Raw genomic sequence first — 22,877 nt, 5'->3', positions numbered from 1 at the left:
AGCTTTCCTGGGCCTCTTGATCCTTTAGGACTGCCTCCCAAGAGTCTTTGTCAACCAAACTCCTAAAGATGCCAAAGTCCAGTTCAATCTATCTAAATTTGGGTGAGTCCTTTGAGTCAGTGACTTCGTGTGGGGATGGTTTTCAAAGGCCAATCCTGTCCTTTTGCATCCTGAACATTCTCCATTCTAGTTTATCCATCTTACCTTTTGTTTACATATTCTATATAGATTTTTTTCTGCTTAAAATACAAAAAAAAATTTCCTCCTTCCACATCTTATGTGACATCCATAAAGAAAAAAAGTTATTAAAATCCAAGAATTTTCTGAAATTTTGAACTTCATTAAAAACGATTTACTGGAAAGGAGCCGTAGTGATAGTTACGAGACCCTGTAAACAGATGGCATGATATTTTGCATCCAATTGGATTATTTTAAATAATTTAAACACCCCATACATGAAGATTATAGGATAATCATCTAAATAATTTTCTTGTACAAATATTTGCTTTGATTCTTGCATTGTTAATATGGAATAAATTATATCAGGGACACCCACACCCACGGGATACTGACAAAAGAAAAAATCAGTTTGGGGCATGATAGAATATTTGGCTTCACAGTTTAAGTTACACTATCTGTAATGTAATATGTATATATATTATAATGTAATACTGCACTACATAGAATAGTTTTCTCTAATCCAGATAATGCAAATGTCATAGGTCTTTTTCATGTCACTTTTTGTTTTTTTTCTGTTAAGTAATCATAGTTGAACTTTTGCCCAGCAATGAAGTGCATCTTTACGATTGCTTTAAGGAAATCAAGAAACAGTATGATAAATACAAATCATGTTGATTTAAATCAGTGACATTCAACCTTGAACTGCTGTGAGTCACTCTGGCATAAAGCAGAGCTGCCAGGAGCCACAATATATGTTTTAATAGCCTACTATACAAAACACATGTAAAAATTTATTATAAAATAAAGGTTAAAACATTCATCCATGGAATTACATATAATTTGTTGTAGTAACAGGATCATTTATGATAGGTTCAAAGTGGTTTCTTACATTGTAAATCAGAATTGAAATTCTACAGTACTGTTTGATAGGGTGGTTAGTTGTATGGCTGGACAGGCAATTGACTGAATGCAGTATTTTTTTCCTTGTGATCAGTGAGAGCTGAAAATATACTTTCAGTTGCAGAAGTGACTGCCGATAGAAATACTAAAATGGGGATTTGAACACTTCCTTATATTGAGAAGTAGGTTTCTGCAAGCCTGATGTTTAGATTCTTCAATGCTATAAATTGTATTTTGGTTGGAATCATCATCTGAGAAAGTTAGGACATAGTCTCACAGGACTTAGCATTGTGGACACTGCAAAGTTTTTGAATAATTGTTATGGAGAGCAACAACAAGCCCCAGAAAATCTGGGTCTTAATCCACATGAGTTCTTGAGACCATATTTACTTAGAATCTCCCCAGAAAGGTGCCAAGGAAGCCACTTTTCTGACCACTTTTGCTTAAACTCTGATAAATAAAAGCTAGGGTAAGCCTATTAGATTTAAAGAAATATTACAGAAGAGGTATCAAAGTTTCCTCTTCTGTTGTAAAGCATACATATAAGTTCATGTAACCTCCCTGCAGCTGCCATCGTCCTGCTAAATATCAGGCATAGCTTTTCTGACTTTAATTTCTTTCTCGTTCACCAGAAAGCTAATGCCATCACAACTATTTGTCAATACATACTGATGCTGGAACAAACACCAAAATGTAAGAATGATAGCAAGGTAGAAAAGGTACCCCTATCATGAATTAATAACAGTGCAAATGACAAACCACAAAATTACTTCTAGCCATGCTCTCCCTCTGCTCTGAATCTTACATAGATAGGTAGATTCACTACTTCTGCTCCTTTCCCGCTGGTACATCTGGTCTTCACCATAAGATGAGATCCAATAAAGGAGATCCACTACAGTGAACTGAATGCCAAGAAGTTCTTTGATTTCTAGAGGTTAACCTCTTCTCTGTGTTTATGAAATTTCCTTTAGAATGTTTACTGTCAGTTGCAATTTCTGTATTGTTTTGTGCCTGAGAAAGGTGTGGTTTTTTTTCTTGAATCATGGGTGTTCTTGGAGAAAACATAAAGAACTGAATAAAGAAAAAGACTGTAACAACTGCAACTGAAGTTCAAGATACTTCACTTTCAGATTTTCTCATTTTTAGTACTTATTTTTAAGATAGAGTGATCCATGCTTATTTTCTTGCTCTTAACAGAATATAGTTTATATAAACTATGTTTCATATTTTAAGAGAATTTTAACACTTTTTATATTAGCCTGATAACAAGTTATGAAATAATGCAGGTTTTGCACTTCCAATTATTTCTTATATATTTGATGAATTTTCTTTTCTTAAACAATGCATTTTACAGTGTCATTAGCATCTTAGGAAATGCACATTACAGTGAATATAGTGAAGTAGCCTCTGGAAGTAATATTTTTATGTTCTCACATGACAGAACCAGTTTGTTAATTATTTTTGAAGTTTGCTATTAAACCAATAATCTTTATCTGAACCCACAAACAACTTTGTAAAATAGCTAATCATCAAGAAGCCTGATAGAATCAAATGTTATCATCTTTGCTCCAATAAACATTAGCTGTGTGTTGCTTTGTCATTTGGGTTTTAAACTACAGACTTGATTATTACTTCCTTTGTAGACTGCTGTCTCTATGCAGATTTGGATAGGTGAAATCAGCAATTGTGAAGGACTCAGATGCACAAAAAATTGTAGCTATAGAAAGTGAACTGGGATTAGAGGAAGTCACTCAAGTGCAAAAGAGTATTTTGAACTCCTGCTTCTTTTTATTATTTTTTGTTTCTAATTATGAAGGCACTTAGAGTAGGATCCATCACACAATGCAAATTTATCTTCAGTAAGACATTTGAGGTACTTTCCTTAAGTTTCTTTTATAGTCAAATAAAAAAACCCTAGGTGATACTAGGCTGCTAATTACATGAACTGTATTAGATGTCTGCCTGAGGGTACAATGAATAGCGCTTGAAAACAGTTTATTTCTTTCTACTGAATATAAAAGGACTCTACACACAGTTCTGACTAATTCAGCTGTATAAATCTCCACAGTAGACTTCTGAAGTCAGGTGAGATAAAAAAAGAAACCACTTTTTTGGTGGTTTCTTTTTTTTTTTTTTACATTAAAGGTGGCTAAAAGTCCATTTCTGGAAACAAGAGTGTCTCAGTTAAGACCAAGCTGAAAAGCTTGCTTAGTTCTTGTGCATAGCAAGACCTGTTTCACATTTACACTTCATACTCCAGAAATAGATATTTCTGGACTTCATTTTTGCCATATTTTATGATAATGGTTTTAAGTTCAGATGCTACACACATTGCATCTGTCACATTTCTGCAAGACATAAATTTAGACCAAAAGGAAGTGATTTTTCCTTCTTTTTCCCGGCTAGGGATATAGTTCTGATGAGATTCATTGCCTGGGAATAGAACCCATTTCCTTTGTCTTGAGGAAGTTCAAAATTGCATCATTATAGACACCATCTTAATCACTGCATTATAGTGGATGATGAATGATGAACGTAATGAAAATTCCAGCTGCTCTGCAAAGAACTGAGATTTACTAGATAACAGAGAAAACAATGTATGATTTTATGTATAAACTTTATAGTTAAGGTAATTATTTGTGAGAGTGGGCTGATTTTTTTTTTCATTTTATTCCTGAAGTTTATGATGTAAAATTCAACTGCAAGTGTAATTCTTTTATCATTATTTTTATTAGTAGTAGTATTTTCCCTTCCTTTTTAGCCCTATTAAACTGTCATTATCTCAACCCATGAATTTTACTTTCCCCCATCCCCCCCAGTTCTCTCCCGCATCCCAGTGAGGTGTGGGGAATGAATAAGCAGCTATGTGGTGTTTAGAAACACCACATGCCGGGGTAAACCATGACACTGTGCCCCACAGTACTTTACAGCATGTAGGCTGCCCTTGTTTTGACAGAGACTGAAGGATTTGCATCAATGTCAAAAAGAGGCAGTGAATCAGTTCTCTTTCATGTACTTGTATACCTTGACTGCTGGAGGAAAGACAGCGTCTCATTTAGCCTTTTAAGAAAATAAAGTTATTGATGCTTGGTTTTCAATATGTATGATCATACCCCAGCTTTAGGGGATGATTCAAGACCACGAATCCCTAGAGATATCCCTTTCAGATATTTTGACTAAAGGCAGCTGATCCCCAGAAATCCACCCTTGCTCTCAGTGCGCTAGTTATAGCAAACAGTCATGAATATATTTATTTTGGTTCACAGACATTTCCAAGCAAGCCCCAGCCCAAGTTTTCCCTAAACTTGTGAAATTTTCCACTCTGCATACTGGGTGAAGTTGAGCAAAACGTTTTTTGGCTTCAATACTGGGAATTAATATAATGTTAAACTAATATTGGAAGGAAAGTCAAATGGTTGTAAGATCCTAGTGAAATAAATCTGCTAGGTCTACACTGACTACATTTAGTTTTGCATAAAACTGCATGAGGTGGCAGTGTTTCAGAACCTCGCTATCATATAGATGGATATAGATACAATAGACAAGCATAGATATTATCAGTATTAACATATCTTATTCATGAAGGTTAAAGCAATGCTTTACTGAGGGGTGCACAGCTCCTGATACAAGAGGAAAAGGCTCAAGCAAAGAGAAATTAAACCTGAGGCAACCTCATTCCTCTCACAGACTTTACAAATCATGACAGTACACTTTAATGAAATCGGACAGGTACTGAGTTTCTTTGTGTTCAGATAAGAGTGTCTGAACTTTTAGTACATCTGTAATTTATAGTTGTACTTATTTCATTTCTGACAGATGTAATATTCCTGAGGTCATAGAAACTTCTCTGTCATTGCTAGTATGCTCTGTGTAGAAAAAGTAAAACCCATTGACACCCCAACTACTTAACATTGCACTGTGGTATACATGTGACTTCAAATACCATTTTCTGAATTGAGCGGATGTTGGCACAGTGATTTAGTTTCACAGTCTAAGTTAGGTGAGCTAAAGGCATTTTCTAACACTGTTCTTTTTAACAAGTTTCTTTAAAATCAGAATCTCTTAAAGACAAATAAATACTTTACATAGGTGGTGAGGAGGAGAGAATTACTCTTGTAGAACATAAACATAAGACAAGATCTCTAATAAATAATTTTCTTTTTTGCTGAACTGTTCAAAGAAGTAGAGCTCAAGGACATTACAAATAAGCATCTGCATTAAATCCAGTAAGATTCTTTCTTTAAATAAGAAAGAACTGGTGTGCATCATGTATCTGTATCAGCAGATAAGTGAGATGGTAAACATTTTATATAAGGTAAAAAAGAATCAACATTTTAAATGAACTAGACTACTAATTTAAAAAAAATAATAGTACTTTCGGTAAACATTTTATATAAGGTAAAAAAGAATCAACATTTTAAATGAACTAGACTATTAATTTAAAAAAAATAATAGTACTTTCGGTAAACATTTTATATAAGGTAAAAAAGAATCAACATTTTAAATGAACTAGACTATTAATTTAAAAAAATAATAGTACTTTCATCTGCGTACCATCAAGTTAGCAGAAAATTCCTCCTGTCTTTTCAGTAACACCAGTCAGTGGAACTGCATATTGGTTTAAAAGAATGTATTACTCTCAAATCAAATTGAATGTACAGTATATTGTCAAAAACAGGCCAAAATACCTGTTATTGAATCCTCAGGTATTATTATGTAGATGAAGAAATGCAAAAAACCAAAAGCAAACCCAAACCCAAAACAATTTGTTTAGATGAGATGTATCTATCAATTTAAATATGCTGAAGAAATATACCAGAGATGCAGTTCAGCTGCACTGGTGGACAACACACAAGAAAGTTGACTTTGAACAAAGGTGTTTGTGTTGAAGACCTCAATGTTTGTGAAATAAACTTGGCTACTTCAACACTAATATGTCCTGCTTTGTTTCTATACTGCTGTTGATGTGAATTCCTCCTACATGTTTTGTAGATGACATCTATAGCATTTTAAGCACCAGGAAGCATGAGACACCAAGGTTAGACCTCAACTAAACTGTTGTCTAACTACTTTGAACCAAATGAATGCATGAGTTATTGTACCTAGAGGTACCATTTATGGCATAGCAGATATGTCAAGGTACCATTTGTGGCAAAGCAGATAGTTTTTTGGGTTTTTCCCCCTATCAAGTTCAGTCAAATTTCATTACATAGTATCCAATGGTAACCTACCCACAGGTTCTGGTCTGTCCGTGTTCTCTAATGGATGTTGTGATTTATCCATTTCTAATTCCATGTACACCTAAATGAGAATGACCCATGGAGTCATTGTAATTAAAACTTTCATTGCCCACTTGTCTGATTCATGCATCTTTACTAGTCCATTGATAAGACAAGGTAGATATAGGTGTGAATACAGGTTTTATAATTTAAATTTCATTGATAGAAAACTTGCAAAAAACCCTCTTTAATGAATTCATGCTATTTCCATCCCTAGGAAACAACCTGTTTTACTCAAAATTAGAGATTATAAGCATTGATCATTTTGTTGTCCCTTTAAATATATTTACCTTCCTTCGTTGTTTGTTTTTCTTTCTTTTTTTTTTTCTTTCACAGAATACCTTAATCAGTCCTTTCATCCAGAGAGATAAAAAGCTCACTCCATTTTAATTATCAGCCTCCTTATTCCAAGAATTTTCAAAGGGATAAGATGTGTATTCTAAAGACTGAAGTAAAATAAGTACCACCTGGTCCATCAGTACTTCTACGTTTAGCAACAAGCAGCAGATCATAAGCCCTATCAAAATCTCTTTTAGAAAAATTACTGTATCTTTACCTGAGTAAACAACATTCAGAGAATACATACAGAAAGTAAAATATTTTCAACCAGAAGCTCAGCTAGAGAGAAAAGAAAGACTTCTCACAGTTACTGAGGTAGTAGTTTTTATAAAACCTGAAATATTATTTGTATTCTTGTCAGGCATAATATTTATTTGTAATGTAAAACTATTGTACATATCTCCAGCTGACAGAAGAAAAAAAAAATCAGTAAAGAACTATAGGGAAGTAAATTATAGGAAAATTTTAATTCAATATCTACAAAGAGTGAAAGTTCTGTTTTACTGAGAAGAAACTCATATATTGGTGTTTTTCAAAATAGCAGAATAGATCTCTTGGGTCAGATGTTAAAAAGCCAAAACCACTGGTTAAGACTAGCATTTAAAAATAATAGAGCATGTACAGAGTGTCAAATATGCCACTATGGGTTACACATAGAGTGAAGCTGCTAGCACTGGGGGGATTGCACCAGATGACCTCCAGAAAGTCACTTGCAACTTCAGCTTTTATGCGATTCTGTATCAGCTGAGACATTTGACTTTTACAGACACGGGACCCTTTCTCAGTATCAAAGACTCTTAGGAAGAGACAGAATACACCTGACCAAGTCAGGCATAAACATTTTTGCTGACAGGCTAGGCAACCTGGTGGGAAGAGCTTTAAACAAAGAAAGACTACATCAGTGAACAAGGAAAGAGCTACAGGTGTCATCTATTTGGATTTCTGTAAGGCCTTTGACACAGTTCCCAACAACATCCTTCTTTTTAAATTGGAGAGATACGGATTTGATGGGTGGACTGTTTGGTGGATGAGGAATGGGCTGGATGGTCACATCCAGAGAGTAGTGGTCAACAGCTCAACATCCAGATGGAAATCAGGTTGGATAGGGCTCTGAGCAAGCTGATCTAGTTGAAGATGTCCCTGCTCACTGCAGAGGGGTTGGATTAGATGCTCTTTAAAGGTCCCTTCCAACCCAAATGTTTCTATGATTCTATGATCTTATGATTCTAAGAAAGACAGGGGAAGGAGATAATGGTCCACTATTGAGGAAGTGGTAGGCCAGGTTGGTAAACAAAGGGTGCAAGTCGATGTGGACGAGAGAGACCTTATGATCACCAAAGAAGGATTTCATGGGCTCCACCCAAAGTCTACACATAAAAATAATGAAATGCCAAGAGAACAGTATGATGGAGAAATGCTTTCTTACTTTGTCTGGAAAATCACCACAAGCAGATGCCTATTGCCTACGCAGTAATGCATACATCTTGCAGGATAAAGTGCAGGTAGTAAAGGCAGGCATGAAGTTGCAGGGCTCTTATATTGGGATTACAGGGGCATGGTCACAGCTCATGTCTGAAGTGCTATAATGGAAAGATACAGGCTGTTTACGAAGGACAGACTAGGGTGGCAAGAATAAGGTATGGATTTTTATGAGTGAGCAGAAGGGTTGCATGCAGCTCTGTCTTAGGATGGGTGATGAGCCAGTCAAGAATTTATGGGTCAGGATTAGAAGGCAGACCAATACAGACAATGTTGTGTTGGATGTCTCCTACAGACCACCCAATTAGGAAGAAGTAGCAGATAAGGCCCTCTTCAGAGAACTGGAAAAAGCATCACACTTGCAGGCTCAGGTCCTCATAGGAGACTTGAATCACGCTGATCTCCACTGGAAAGGCAACATAGCAGGACATGGGAAATCCATTAAGTTTGTGGAGTGCATTGTTGTGAACTTTCTAACATGGGTGATTGAAGAAATGACAAGGGGAGGTGCTCTGCTGGACCTGAGAAAAACAAGAAAGACCTCTTTGGGGATGTGAAGACCAGGGCAGCCTTTGCTGTAGTGATCATTAAAGGGAAGAGTTCAGGATTCTGAAAGGATGGAACATGGCCAGGTGCACATCACAGCCCTGGACTTCAGAATAGTAGAATTTGGCCTGTTCAAGTTCTGCTTCAAAGTATTCCATGAAATACGATCCTGGAGAAAAGAGAGGTGCAAGATACCTGGTTGATCTTCAGAGATTACCCTACAGAAGCAGAGTAACTGTCTGTTATGACATGCAGGATATTAAGCAAAGATGACGGAAGGCCTGTACAGGTAAACAAGGAGCTCCTGTAAAAACTCAGACATAAAAAAGAGACACACAAGAAGTGGAAGCAGGAACAGGTGACCAAGGAGGAATATAGAGACACTGTCCAAGCACCTGGGTATAGAGTTAGGAAAGTCAAAACCTCCTGGAGATGAACATGGTGAAGAACATGAGGATCAGTAAGAAGGGCTTCTGTACAAGTGTGGAAGGAAGACTAGGGAAAGTGTGGGATGGTTGCTAAAGGAGATAGGGGAACAGAGTAACAAAGAACACAGAAGTGGCTGAGGTACTCAATGCCTTCACCTCAGTCTTTACTGATAAGATATTCCCAGATAAATCCCAGATCTCTGAGACTTGTGGGAAATTTTGGAGCAAGGAAGACTGACCCCAGATGGAGAAGGAACAAGTTGGAAAACTTTTAAACTGACTGGACATAAGTCCATGGAACCCAGTGTGATGTATCCATGAGTACTGAGGAAGATGGCCAATGTCATTACAAGGCCGTTCTCAATTACCTTTGACAGACCAGCAATTGTGAAAAGTTCCTGACATCTGGAAGAAAGTAAATGCCAATCCCCCTGTCAAGAAGAGAAGGAGGATACAGAAAACTGCAGGCTACTCAATCTCACCACAGTCCCTGAGGAAATCCTCCTAGAAACCATTTCCAAACATATGAAGGACAAGAAGGTGATTTGGAGTGGTCAGCATGCTTTTATAAAGGGGAAATTACACTTAACCAACCTAATAGTCTGTGATGAGGTGACTGGTTTGTTGAATGAGGGGAGAGCTGTGCATGCTGTTTATCTTGACTTTAGCAAGGCTTTTCAACTGCCTCCTATAGCATCCTCACAGACAAAATGAAATGCAAATTAGAAACTGAACAGTTATGTGGACTGAAAACTGACTGAGTTGCTGGACTTAAAAGATTGTGATCAGTGTCACAAACTCCAGTGGTAGGCCAGTCTGTAACAGCGTACTATTATTTAATCTCTTCTTGAATGTCCTGGACTTTGGGACAGAGTGCACCCTCTGCAATTTTTGCAGAGGATACATAATCAGGAGGAGTGGTTGATACACCAGAGGGTTGTGTTGCTGTTCAGAGGGACCTCTACAGACTGCAGAAATGGCCATCAGGAATCTCGTGGTAATCTCAACAAGTGCCAAATTCTGCCCCTGGGGAAGAATAAGCCGGCACACTAGTACACAGTTAGGGGGGACAAATAGCTTCAAAGAAGTTCTGTAGAGAAGTACCTTGGTATCCTGGTGGATAGCAAGTTGGCCATCAACCAGCAAAGGCAGATAACAACATCCTGGGCTGCAAGGAAGACCATAGCCAGCAGGTTGAGGGGAGTGATAAATTCCTCTCTACTCAGCACTGTTGAGGCCCTGTACAAGAAAAACATGGACACACTGGGACAAGCCCAGCAAGGAGACATAAAGATTATGAGGGACTAGAGCATCAGACATACACAGAGACTGAGGCACTTGTGCTTGTTTAGCTTGTAGAAAGTTTGAAGGCATTATTTATACAATTTTATCAACATGTATAAAACACCTGATAGGGGAAGTAAGGTGTTCTGAGCCAGATTCTTCTCAGTGGTGTTAAAGGAAAGAATAGGAAGCAATGGAGAGAAACTGAAATACAAGAAATTCCATTTAAACTTAAGACATTTTTACTGTGAGTGTTGTTCAACATAGGAACAGCTTGCCCAGAGGTGCTGCTGAGACTCCATTCTTGCACTCAGTCAAAATCTGGCTGGGCACAGTCCTGAACAACCTACTCTATCTGATCCAGCTTTGAGCAGGGGATTAGACTGGATCTCCACCATTCTGTGATTTCATTATGTCCTTAAGGAATAGTACCTTATAGGGAAAAAAAATTCCAACTATGAGGGCTGTCTGGAAATCTGCTTTTGTGTGAAATTGAAAGTAATCAAAATCCTGAGGGTCCTACTTGCTTTCAAAATAAGGGTAGGGTCAAATGAGTTAAAGGGCTAGAGCCAGTGGGCAAATTCCTTATAACGATGGTCATGGTAAACAAGAATTAGGTCTCTTCTATCCTGCTTCAAACATCAACACAAAAAAAATAGTATGTGGAGCACCATGAAACTGGTATTGTGCTGGGGAAGATTTACCAAGAGTATCCAAGCATCTGGTTTCATTGCGGTAGTCCTATTAATACTATTGTAGCCTAACTTTTTAATCTACCAAAGCTCATTAAAGAATGTTAATGAATCCTTAAATTCTGCATAATTTTTAGCCTTTCATAGATAATACAAGTGACTTTACCAATACTCTCAGCTTATCTAATGGAAAATCAGACTCTGTTTTTCTTGTACTGGAAATGACACTAATTTATACACATTAGTTAAGTATTAAAGAAGAATGTGACATACAGTTTGTTCTTTGAGTGCTACAGTAGCACATTCTTTGCAGTAATAACTTATTTGATATTAAGTTGGAGTGCTTTCAATATTATTGAAAATGTTCTCATTACATGAGTGGTATGAAAAGCGCTGTTTTATAACAGACTGCAAAAGTACACAAACATTTTCATTCTACTTTCTGATAATAAGACCTGTTGAAGTGGTGCCCTGTAGCTTGATTCTTGATGCAAGGTATTCATAGGTGTGGTCCATTATTGCCAGTGAAGATGAGAAAGCTTTAAAGATTCAACCTGATTCACTTCCCACAAATGAAGTATCTCATTGAAGTCGTGTGTGGAACTACATAGATGGGAATGCAAGAACTAAACTGGTGACCCTGTAGTATAACTACTTTCAAAAAATCTGTTAAAGTTATGCTACAACTGAAAAGATTTTGCTAAAAACATACCTTCTAGATAGGCTTACAGACTAAATATTTTTAAAATTTTTATCTGATTGGAGATGAAAAAGAACAAAAACTTGCATAGGAGAAAGACCTGGGTTACTGAATATTCAGATCTTTACAGTCTTGGGATTTTGTACTCTGAAATTCCTTGTATTTTGGGTGTCTTCTCTTTCACTCCATCCATGGCCTTCACTTCTCTTCAGTGTTCTTCACTTCAGTGTTCACTTCACTTCACTTCACAGTCCCTTCACTTCAGTGTTTCTCACAGTAATATCACAAGATAATTTTATTGTGAGAATGTTCTTCAGTTGTTTCCCCATTTTCTACTTCAATTTAAAACTTGTTGCATATAGAAATGAAGCAAACAAAAAAATCTTCCTTTGCAACTAAGATTTTGTATTATCCAATAAAACAAATGGTGGCAAATATTCCTTTACACTTCTTTTTAATCAAAAGCTTGCTCAACACAGGACTCTAAAAGAGGTTACTTGCACCCAGGATTTCCAGATGTTCTAGAAAGAACACTGGGTGTCAAACAGAAGTTCAGAAACAGTTCAAAGTTTCATTCTTGCAGTTGTGAATTACTAGTTCTGCTTAATCATGTTGTTTATGGTTTGTGTTTTTTTTTCTTTTTCAATAATGTCTAAGATTTAATTAAGAATACGCCATATTCTAGGCAGCATTTACATTCAAATATTCTCATCTGAAATGAAAAAAATTGTTCTATTCCCTTCTTGTCATGCAAAAAGCAAGTAGTGAAATAACATTTTAATATTAAAACCATTTTTGGACTATATTTCTTTTTTCTCAGTATGCTTGACTGGAAGTAGTGACCCAACATGGATAAGTAACAAATCAAACCCTCAATAATTATACTTTCAACCCTTCCAAGCCCCCCAATACACACAGGGACACAGGTGTACACATACACTTCTTAAATCAAAAAAATATTCTGCATAACAAAAGGTATGGTTGTCTTTTCCTGGATTTTTTTTGCATTCCTACCCAAGACACTTTTTAGGTTATTTTAGACATTGCTTTAGCATGAATTAGTATGTACAACCACAGAAATATTTTGCTTAAGCATTAATCAAAATAGGACTCTTGCAAACCCTGGTCAAGAGGGAGAATCTTCTAACCAAGTTGAGAGAGTCATAGGAGATAAATGGTCCTGGAAAATACTAGGAAAAAAGTAAAATAAAGGAAGAAATGTAGGCTTATTTATTGGTAAGTATGGTAATGTAAATGGTAAAGATGGAGTGTAAACACTTAAGTGAAGAGGCTAACGCAAAATAATATGCTTTTATTTTGCCGAGTCTGTAAAAGAAAAGCAATGCCTTACCTGTTAGATCTTGAATGTGTTAATGCCATCTTCATACACAATAAAATTATCATTGTCAGGGGCTGTGGTCATTCCTTGTGATGGAATCTTCAAACAGCAAATTTACTGGACCACAGGCAATCTGTGGTACAGCACTTACAGAAGCAACTGTAGAACCCCAGGAAAGCAACAGTCATTAACAGAATACAGAAGAGAAGTACAGGCAGTATGAGTGACAAATAAGTACTACAGCTGCTCTTCTTAAAATAAACCAAAACAATTATGAAAAGATCCTGGTGTCCTAACCTTACAGTAAAACTATTGCTTCTTGTATATGGAAGTTGCTGTTGAGTTAAACAGAGATACACTTTTAACATGCATGCAGAATTATAGAGAGGCTGTCTTTTCTCCACAAAATATTTATATTTTTACCCCTGAGGAGAAAGGCAATGTTTACTTGGTCAGAAGCAGAATTAGTAAAAAAGTGGCTTTCTTATAATAAACAAAACTCAAAAACATCACCAAAATTCTCCTAAGCTTCTTAGAACTGTTTCTTTATTGGTCCATACTGTATATAGTTCACATCTGAATAAAGAGAGTGAACAGTGAGTGTAATAAGCCACCAAAATTAGACTTTTCATATTCTTTTGCCAAAAGAAACAAGCTTAGATGCAAAGTACATTTTTCAGTGTTCTAGCTCTGATACTAATGAATTATAAATGGGTGAATCTAGAGCCCAACTCAACCTTTCAGTAATTGTAGTCTTCTTTTTTCACTAAGGAAATAACCTAGGAAAAAAAAAAAAGAACCTTCTTTTTGTTCCTTTTTTTTTTTTCTTTTTTTTCCCTTTTATGATCATCTTTGCTTTCTGATAATGCTTTGATTAGTGTACCAGCTGATTCAGGCTATAGTTCAATTTTTCACCACTGTTTGCAGCAGAAACTATTCAAGCATCTGCCCTGCTCCCTTTTCAGCCATTTATTCATATGTTCCTCTTGCAGTTCAATGCTTCTTCAGTTGAACCTGTGTAATTTACTAGAGACTCATATGGGATTATGACTTTAATCCAGATCAGTGAAATGATAACTTAAAAACCCAGCTGTCCACATACTTTTTTTTTTTTTTTCCCCTTCTTCTTTTTTTCTTGTTAAGTAGAAACTCTGTTCTAAGCATACTTTCTTCAGGGACAAAGCTATCCTAGGAGATACACTTCCCCAGTAATTTAATCTCACGCTTCACCACTGTGGATCACCCTACCGGCTTGGAAGATGTGTTGTAATGAAAGCTTTTGTTGTAGATTTCACTTTGATTTTACTGAGGCTGCTGGTTTATATTGCATTATTATAAATCAATTATATCTATATAAATAATATGCAGTATGAGAACATGTGTTGAAGAATACAACAAGGAAAACACATAGTTTTTAAGCTTCTTTTGCCATCAGATAAAATTCATATCAAAACAAACCTGTAGGTGGCTAGCTTAGTAACACAAATATAGTGTGTAAGTATAGAACTTTAGTGAGTGAATGCAGTTTTCTTGTAATACATTCCCAGTCTGGCCACATTTGTCACTGATTTTTTTGTACCTTCCTCTAATTGTTGGTCTGATTAAGTTATGACGAACATCACATGATGATGTGCTGAATTATCTTAACTACAAATTCTATGTCATTGATAAAGATATTATGTTGAAATCCCCAGTTAAAAATCTTCATGGACTGAGTAATTACATAGAAAGCTGACCAAGTGTTGCCTGAGAACAGCTTGGTTTATGTACTTATGTTTTCACTAAGGTTTTAGAGCAGAGTTTCCATTGTAACAACCTGAACACAAGACTTGGAGGATGATTCTATTTCTCTTAGAAATTCTAACAGATACAACTGGAATAAAACATCAAGTCCTTAACTGGGATCTTACTCCTGCAAAACTGACATGTGCCAACAGGGCAATTCACGTAAACAGTTGCACAAGGGGAAAACATAATGAGATTACTTACATGAATACAAATATGTTCAATATTTTTAAAGTTTTAGAATGATTTAAAAATTTCATTGAAAAATTATTCTTTCATTTAATTCACTTAAATAGATGTTACAAAGGGACTGATATAATTTTGTTATTTCATTAGTTGAAAAATATAGCTATAACAATTTCAATACATTATTTCGTTGATAACTATGACTATTACTCCATCAAAATTTGCAGGAAAATAAGTTACAGTGCTCTTTCTTTTCATGTGATTAAGTTCTTCTCTCATTTGTACTTTGTTACTTTCTTCTAAAATGTCTATTATTATGCTGATCACCCTCAACATATTCATATGGCAGTGTAGAGAAATGGAATAATGAAGTCCTGTTAGCATTAGATAGATACTCAATAGATCCACAGAAAGAAGCTTTTGGAAACAAATAGCTTTTGTATCTTGTGGTTGTATTTTGCTAGCTAGTGTTTGCATGGCAAGGATTTGGTAGCAGGGGAGTTAAAGAGGTGGCTTCTGTGAGAAGCTGCTAGAACTTTCCCCCATGTCTGGTAGAGCCAATGCCAGCCAGCTCCAAAATGGACCCACTGCTGACCAAGACTGACCCCATCAATGATGGTGGCAGCACCTCCAAGATAACATATTTAAAGGGGGTGTGTGGGGTGGGAACAACTGCAGAGCAGCAGCGGTCAGAGGAGGGGAGTGAGAATATGTGAGTGCAACAGCTCTGCAGACACCAAGGTCAAGGGAGGAGGTACTCCAGGCACCAGAGCAGGGATTTCCCTGCAATCTCTGGTGAAGACCATGGTGAGGCAGGCTGTGCCCCTGCAGCCCATGGAGGTTAATAGTGGAGCAGATCTCCACCTGCAGCCCATGGAGTAACCCATGCTGGAGCAGGTAGATGCCTAAAGGAAGCTGTGACCCATGGGAAGCCCATGCTGGAGCAGGTTTGCTGGCAGGACTCATGACCTCGTGGGGGACCTTGCTGGAGCAGCCTGCTCCTGAAGGACTGCACCTCATGGAAGGGACCCACGCTTGAGCAGTGGGTGAAGAACTGCAGCCTGTGGGAAGGATCCCTGATGGATTACAGAGGATTGTCTCCTGTGGGAGGGACCCCATGCTGGAGCAGGGGAAGAATGTGAGGGGGAAGGAGTAGCAAGGACAATATGTGATAAACTGACCGTAAACTCCTTCCTCATCTTTCTGTGCTGCTGATAGGGGAGGAATTGGAAAGATCAGGAGTAAAGTTATGCCTGGGAAGAAGGGAATGGTAAAAGGAAGGTGTTTTTAGTTTTTATTTCTCATTGCCCTAGTCTGATTTGATTGGCAATAGATTAAACTTACTTCCCCAAGTCTAGTCTGTCTCACTTGTGACTGTAATTGGTGAGTGATCTCTCCCTGTCTCTATCTCTACCCATGAACTTTTTGTCATAATTTTCTTCCCTTGTCCAGCTGAGGAAAGGACTGATAGAGGAGCTTTAGTGGACACTTGGCATTGAGCCATGGTCAAACTGTTTATCAAGAGTAGATGGAAGAGCTTTTTTTTTTTTCCCTACAGCAAACACCACAATCTGACTGTGATCATGAAGTAAAGGGCTTCTTCACTCATTCTTATTACTCTGTCTAGTTTAAAGGTTGGATAATCCCAGCTAACCTTCTAAGATGCTGGACTAAATGATTAAACTACTTACTGTGATACAACAATGACTAGCCTTTCAAAAAAACTTAAATAAGCACCTCATTTCTTTCCAGAAACACACTTAATTAATTTCAAAAGCTTCAGGTAGGTTCTTACTATACATTGTAAGCAACTCTGTTAGTATTTCATTGTCCCTTGGAAAGATGATCCAGTATATATAATTCTAAATTATTATTTAAGGTTTAGAAGCCAAATTAAATTAAATCACAAATTTCATGGAAGTTATGTATTCAGAGAGTAGAATGTTGCATATTTTACCTGAAATGTTTCTACTTTTTGATGTCTAGATTTATCAAATAGAAGGAAAATGTCAATTGGACCTTCACAGAGAATGTGCAAAACTAGATGGGCAGAACTGTTTTATTTAATTTAATAACTAATTTTTACTGTTGTGCAAAGTACCAAATGACTTCAGCCTTACAAGATGACACTGAGAATATTTCTGACAATATAAAAAACTTTGTTAGCTATTTAATAGTAAATATTTCTAAAGAATCCAAAGCAAAAAAGAAAACCAAGTATCAGTCCAATTAAACTTTCAGTATACTGACTGTATATTCAGTCTAAAGAAATTTTAATAAGAAGGTAAGAAAGCATGAATGTTAGAAGAAACTAAATCACATGCAAATAATGGAGACCTATATGACAGATATAAAGTAGCAGTAATGGTCTTTTTCAGGCTGACTTCTCCCCCTTGAACACAGCATCTTGTCTACCTATCATTACCTTATTGTAACTTAAAAAAACCTAGGGAAATGCATGTTGAGCTTAATACATCTGTAATTTAAAATGTTTAACAAGAATCTCCCAATGAAACAAAGAAAGCTCAAATTTCTGGTAGCTGGAATGCATTAGAATTTTTTAATTGTGGAGTTGGATCACTTTGTATGTATTTATTTATTTTTATTGGAAGATTTTGTTTTTATAATTCAAGCAGTAAGTAAGATGTCTAGCCACTCATTTAATTAGAGCCTGAGATAACGTGAATATTACTTCACTCAAAATGGATTTTTTTAACGTATCAATCAGAATTTAAGAATAAGATTATAAGGATTTCTTGTAGCAATTTTATATGGCAAATGTCACCCAGTCAACAAACATTAGAAGATTAATTAAATAAATAAAAAGATAAAGATTAAAGCTGCTTTAGGCAAACCTAAAAAGTCCCTGCAGTCCAAGGCAGTAGGACACATTTTGAAACAAATCTATTAGCAATTAATCTATTAAAAATCTTTCCATTTGATATTTAAAGACTGTGAAACGGCTTAGGTATTTGAGAGTTAGACAATTATATTGTCTACTTTCTTTACTCACCATTACCCTACACCAATACTTCACTCTTTGTGGCTAGACAGAGTATGAAGGGCTGTCTGCTTGGTCATTGCTACTGGATGAGGAACTTTTCTCCATCCTTGCTACTGGATAGAACTTTTTTTCTAGAGGTTTTTTAGTGGAATTCGTACTAGTCAGCTATATCAAATCTAGAATATGAAGAGCTGATTATTCCTAAATAGCTGCCTTGCATGCAGCTTTGTACCTTTTCCTCTTTTGCGATTTGTCAAAATCAGTTTGAATTCTATCTCTCTCCCATGTACTTGGAGCTTGTACTCATTTTGTCCTTCCTGGAAATTTAATATTCCTTCTCATTCAAGTCATTAGTGCAATTATTGAGTCAAGTCTGTAAAAGAAATATTTCCTTTCATTTTGACAGCTCATGTCCACATGTGAGGCAAGATTCTTAGCTCCTAGACAGTGTAGCTTGAATTTGTTGTGTTAAGCGATCCTAAGGAGAAAGGACAAGAATCCTGAAGTCTCAACTAAGGGTCTTAGCAGGATAGTAACTGTTTCATAAACTACTGACTTCCTTTCTGAACAGAGACCTTGCTTTCATAAGATGATGGCGTGTTCCTGTGCTTTAAATACCCTAAAATGTCACAGTTAAAATACTTTCTGTGGAAACAGATGTTTTAACAGCACAAAATGAAGAAGAATTCAAACCTAATATTTTACCTTCTAGGGGGGTGTGTGTGTGTTTATATATATGCATATAATTCCTACACCAAAGAAAGGGCTTCTTTCCCAGGTACATTTTAAAAGAAAGTGGTGGCAATTTTTTGACATTTCAGTCATGTCAATGTGGCTTTGGGAAATGTCCACTGGATTGGTGATGTCAGCACTGTTAGCTTATTTGGCTATAGTACCGGAGAATGGTCCTGTTCCATTATCATTTCTATAGAGACAAAAGCAAAGAATCCCATCAGTTCAAACAGCCAATAGTCTAGTGGCACAGGCACTCATGCAGCATTAGCAAGCAAGCTCCTAACAGAATGTTTATGTCCTTCGGCATAGACATTCATAACCTGGCACTGAGCTCCTCTGGCCTGGACGCTCACTGCTGTGATACACTATTTCACAGTAGATGTGAAGTAGGTAAGAAAGAAGTGTGATGGCATTAGCAAAGTGTCACTATTCAGCAATAGCACCATATAGAGCCATAATTACATTACCTCTGAGATCAATTGAGCAAATCTACTCAATGAATGTGTCTTCATTTTCACTCAAGTTGACATAATTAGGAATTTCTTCATTAAGTAGTTTAGTCATAAATGGCTCTGGAAAAAAAGAAGAAACAAACATTTGGGTTTGATTCTCCTGCTTTTTTAAGGTGTTTTGTTTCTATTGTGAGCACAGACTGAAGAAGTCTTCCAAGACATTTTTTCAAAATCAGAGTAATTTTGCTAAGGAAAAGTATTTGTGAGGAGGTGGATTTTTCTTTGTATGAGGAGAACTTCACCGGTATATTCATGATGCGCGCTGCTGAAAACTTTGTTTAGAAAGCATGTAGCATATTAAAGGAAATGTGTTGACTGGGCAGATGCAAAAATACTTAAGGAAAAAGATATCCCACCATAACAAGCAAACAGAGAGAGGAGTCATAGGCTGATGGTGGATGAGAGGGTTACAGATTCTGTGTTATATGATCAAATAACTCTTCAAAAACTAAATATCAGATTTGATATTTGTTTTTACTTCTTTATGCTTATTATTTCTCAAAGTAATATCCATTCCCCATTGATTTAATTAAATTTGACCTATATTTTATAGATCGAGAAATTCAAATGAAGACCAAACATATGTGTTAAAATGGTTTTCCTAAGTTCCTCATACAGTACTGAAGGGATATTTAAATGCAGAAAGAAGCTGTACTGCTAATGGTATTTTTAGGTTACAGTTGGAAAGTTCAAAGCAGAATCATCTTTAAAATAAATCTAAACAAATTCAAAGAATATGACTTATTCACATGAGTTTTGGAGGAAAATATTTTCTGAAGAAAACATCCATCCTAAAATCACTGATTACCTTGCAAATACATGATAAAAACAGTGTCCTTGTAAAGGAGATTTTTCTTGGTTTTTTGTATGGATACTGAGAAACAGAACATCTGAAGAATGTGTTAGAAGTTATACATAGGCTATTACCACATAGCACAAAATGATTTAAATGCATTTGTAAAGTGAAACAGTTGGTGCTGAGGACAAGAATCTACATTATCCAAATTTCTGAAGTTCCTTTGGACCAGTTCTAGCTTGGTTCTGTGCACTGAATACTCATCAGTAGTCAGAGTTCACAAGCTACACTCATGGCGAGTTTCATCCAGTTTATTTTTATGTGAAAGAAAAGTGGTTCATTCTAAAAGCACTCTAGGATGTGTGGAGCTGGAGGTGTAAGGAAGTAGGGATGACTGGAAGTTGTTCTTTTTCAAAAGCACGCTAGGACTTGATCTAAAATGCTAATTTAGAAGCATCCACGTAGATTGTAGAGGGCAAGTGAGAGCTTAAACTAGAATGTAACTCCCAGCAACTGGTTGTTAAAAGTTCTGATTAAATATGTTAGTGCTTATTCATGGAACTTTCTTGCTGTCTTAGTTTCAGTGTTCATATTTTGAAGATTTGTATTTTGCTTCCTATCAACTCCCATTTCAGTGATTTGTATGGAATATCTGCAGTTACTTTCTGGGGTATCCTGCCACACTCCCCTAGATGTCATACAACTGTCCAGATCAGTTGCATGTGGGACTGTGTTGCAATTTCCTTTCAACCACAGACCTAAGTTTTTGCACTTTGGAAGCTGCTGTATAGAAAATTGATTATATGTGAGCAAACCAGGTATGGAATTGTGTGTCAGGGCCCTGAGTGCATTGCTCCAGTTTGGAGGGTTTGGCTGTGGGGGTCAGCTCATAGCCCAAGTCGTGGAGGTTGGGGAGCAGCACTGTCAAACTATTACTGTGGTTGTTCTGTGTATGGAAGTATTGAGCTTGCTGTCAAATTTAGATGTGTACACCAACAGCAACAACATATCCAAAAGGCTTAGGAAACCATATAGTATATCTTTTTCAGCACCTTCCTTTGGGAAGTAAGTTTTCCTTTATTGTTTTTTATTTGCTTGTTTTCTCTGGGGGTTTTGTTTGTTGTTGTTTCTGGGAGTATTTCTTGATGATCCTATAGATTTCTTTATTGTTTAAAATATATTCAGATTTCATAATTTAATTTTTCTTTATTTTTATGATTTTTAGGAAAAGCTTTAACTTAAAGGTTTTCTTTAATTCTCCATAATTTTTTCTTCAGAAGATTAAATTCAAAAAATCAACGTCCCGCCTACCTTGTCTTAGAGACTGTAAATTTATTAATTAGCTGTTGCAATAAACAGTTCTAGAATTAAGTCTTCAAAATAAAAAGAGTAATAGTATTTTGCCTTTAAATAATTACTATCATGTTATTAATAATGATACAGCATTTTACATCTTCAAAGAATTCTGCAAGTTATTGCTAATTAAACCTCACAAGACTTCTGTGAATTCATTCTGCATTATTATTATACAAGTTTTCTAGCTAAACCCCTAAGGACTGGAATCATAATAGGGTTTTAGGCACCAAGAATCTCTTCAGACACCAAAACTAGTCAATATTGCTGTACACAAAAGTCTGACCCAGCCTTGCACGTGAGGTCTCTAGCTACTTAAATTTGTGCTGGCTCACACGTTTCCAGATGCCAGCTCAGCTTTGGCCGCAAAGGTGGAGGAAATAGCTGTCTGCTCTGCCTGAAGGTACCAAGCTGAACTGTTCGTGTTATCTTCTCCTTATCCTGTGAAGTTTAATAATTGATCTTAATTACTAACAGATTCAATTTTAGCTATTGTTCTAGGCTGTAACTTAAAGAACAGAGGAACAAATAAGTGTTATATTCATACAAGTTTAATCAGCCGGAGCAATGAATTCTTCATAAATTTTTAGGAATGTACATGGAAACAACTGCCTAAATCCTGAAGAATCAAATCTCTGGTGTTTTGCTGAAAGGAGCTAGTTTCACTCTTTTATCTGCTAGACAAACACATTTCTGTGTCACAATTAAGGAATAAATGAAAAGCAAGAACATCACTCTCTTTCAATGCCCTAACTACTGAAGGAGATGATATTTTAACAATCAACACAGTTCTCCATTGAATACTTATTTACTTCAAGAGTTCCTTGGCTTCTACAATTATGCATTATTAGGACTTCTGAAAACTTGGTGTGCAACAAATGAGCCCTGCAAAAACTAAGGTCCTCTCTGAGTCTAGTTAAAACGTTGAAAGGTGATTACTAAATAAAATTAATTTACTTTGTGTACACCCTATTGGGACATATCTGTGTGGTTCTGCATTACATTCTCAGGAGATAAATTTCAAGTTAAATATATTCGAGCATGAAGATTCATATCAGAATTCATCAACATGAGGAGTGTCCCAGTGACTTCAACAGAAAGAGATGTCAGAAGGTAAGATTTCAAAATGCATTAGCTCATTTAGATATTGTGCTTGTTAGAAAATTTAGACTTTAAGCCAAATGTCTTGAGATCCCTTTCAGCCTTCTTGATCTTTTGATCCCCCACAAGCGTTGCAGCATTTCAGTACTTAAAGGGGGCATATAAGAAAGATGGGGACAGACTTTTTAGCAGGACCCATAGCAATAGGACAAGGGGGAATAGTTTCAAACTAAAGAGAG

At 36.3% G+C, this 22,877-nt stretch overlaps 1 long non-coding RNA gene across 1 annotated transcript in view; it reads right to left on the bottom strand.

Moving 5' to 3' along the window:
* Positions 1-13,242: 13,242 nt before the first annotated feature.
* LOC129736311 (uncharacterized) overlaps positions 13,243-22,877 on the bottom strand; it is a 41,490-nt gene continuing 31,855 nt past the window's right edge. Inside the window, exons 2-3 of the long non-coding RNA XR_008732684.1 lie at positions 19,344-19,448; positions 13,243-13,325 (exon numbers count right to left, since the gene is read on the bottom strand). This is a non-coding gene — a long non-coding RNA (uncharacterized LOC129736311). The remainder of the gene's footprint in view (positions 13,326-19,343; positions 19,449-22,877) is intronic.

The sequence above is a fragment of the Falco cherrug genome, chromosome 6, assembly GCF_023634085.1.
Source record: "Falco cherrug isolate bFalChe1 chromosome 6, bFalChe1.pri, whole genome shotgun sequence".
Classification (NCBI taxonomy): Eukaryota; Metazoa; Chordata; class Aves; order Falconiformes; family Falconidae; genus Falco; species Falco cherrug.
This window is presented reverse-complemented; position numbering and strand designations above follow the sequence as displayed.